The 2,043-nt window shown below is 38.2% G+C and overlaps 1 protein-coding gene across 1 annotated transcript in view; it reads left to right on the forward strand.

Annotated features, from left to right (window-relative positions):
- FBXO47 (F-box protein 47) overlaps positions 1 to 2,043 on the forward strand; it is a 26,616-nt gene that overhangs the window by 2,988 nt on the left and 21,585 nt on the right. The window lies entirely within an intron of this gene.

The following is a 2,043-nucleotide window of genomic DNA, read 5'->3' on the forward strand; positions in this document are numbered from 1 at the left end:
TCCATCCTCCTTCCATTCTAGGTACCCAGATAGGTTTCAAAAAGGAATATTCGGAGAATTTTTCCAACAGAAATGTTAATGAAAGCTCTTGTAACTTACCCTATTGGGGTGGGGATTGGCTTAAAATTGGTGGTTTGAGGCAGAAGTATGGCTCCCCGGGTTGATGATCGTCCTTTGCACCCTCCCCTCCCCGAGACTCTAATGGCTCCACCCCTTCCGGTCCCCAGCATGAAGCAAAAGGTGGCTTTGGCCTGGTTAGGGCGCCAAGAACCTCATCATCGTTAATTATTCATGAGGGAGGAAGGCATTATGGGAGCCTGAGGTTCTTATTATTCGTAAGGGGGCGGGGCCTCTTTCTCGCTGGGGCTCCTGGGAGGATTCTAAAATCTTCGCGAGGCCACTGAGGCGCCTGGGAGGCGGGAGCACGGCTTCAGAGCGGATTAGAGCGGGATTCTCTGTCTCTTCCCGGCTTGAGGAGATTTTTTTTTTTTTTAATTTTAAGAAATTTGAGGTCGGTGGGGCAAAACGACTAAATTTCATCTTCCTGTGATTCTTTAGCTGGAAAACTGTCAAAATCTGTGGTAAAAAGAGATTTGTTTCCCCAATATTTTCTTGCGGTAGTTTCAACTTTTGGTGGACTAAAAAGGGTAAAAGATGTATCCCAGTGTGGTTTGATTCTTATATTGGCCAGTTTCTCTTTTATAGCCTTACTAGTTTACCTCTTGGAGATGTTTTGGGCTAATACACGAGCAGATGGGGTGGGTTTCTTCAAAGGGTTTTCGTAGATTGAAACAAAATCGAAATTCCGGTGAATTGTTGTGGGCGGGTTTTCTCTGAAAGATGCGCAAGAGGGGGCCGGAGTTCATCCTAGAGGGCGAGGGAAACCTTTCACGATTAGTCAAAAAATGAGTGGGATGGAACGGTGGCGTCGAAACATTTTATTATTATTATTTTGGTCTGGGGTTCTCCTCTAGAGCAGTGAGAGGAAACCAACAATAATTTGGAATTACACCTTGAAATTTTTCGGAAAAACCTACTATCTCCCCCAAAATATTCAGGTCTGAATGAAGAAAATAAGAAATTGTGAAAAGAGACTTCAGTTTTAAAAGAATTGGAGCCATTGTATTTTAATTATCTCAGAGGTTTAAATATTATGTATACTCAGTGGATGACAACACTAAAGTCCCCTAGTCCCAGGTGTCAGTCTGAAGAGCCCACTAGCCCCACCCAAGTCCCTCTTTACAAGTTCCTTAGAGAAGCAAAACAAATCCTAGGCCAGATTTATATTTTATTATAATGAAAATGCTTTAAAATGCCTGCTGTGAGGGAACAAAAAACCAAACTCATGGATTAAATAAAGATTCTTCCATGTGGTGGAATTATATGCAGCCTTCAAAATAAGTAACTTGTAGAAGTATATCGGCATGGAAAGAAATTGCAATTTAAATTACAATTACAATTGAAAAAGCAGATTACAAAACAGTATGAACAGTGATCCCTTTTTTTGTTATAAGAAATATATATGTATGAAATTCTAGAATGATATAAACCAAAGCATTTATAGCAAGCAAATTTAATCTTTTTTGGTTTGTTTTGCTGTATTTTGTAAACGCTTTGACAATGCACATATGTTACTTGAATAATTTTAATGATTATTTAAAAATATCTACTAATTTAAATGCTCACTGAATGCTGAAGCAAAGGTCTATGGTATGATCTTAAAGGAGATTCCCAGTATGCTTTTCACTAAGCATAATATTTCTTGGCCATGTTTTCAAATATGTGACTGATTGTAAATTGATATAAGTTGATATGGAACCTTTTAAGGTGAATAAGTAACCCTGTGATTTTAGCAATTTTCTGACAAAAGGAAAAAATGCGTTTTGGTCAGATATATTTGTAACTCTTTGATGAAATGTCTTAGTTGTTACTTCAGAAAGAAGGAGCTGGAGTTGTGGTTATGCATATGTATGTGTACATGCATATATACAATAGTGACACAAAACGATGACAATGTGTATGATAAATAATTAAAGAATTATT

The sequence above is a fragment of the Pteropus vampyrus genome, unplaced genomic scaffold (assembly GCF_000151845.1).
Source record: "Pteropus vampyrus isolate Shadow unplaced genomic scaffold, Pvam_2.0 Scaffold570, whole genome shotgun sequence".
NCBI classification, from domain to species: Eukaryota; Metazoa; Chordata; class Mammalia; order Chiroptera; family Pteropodidae; genus Pteropus; species Pteropus vampyrus.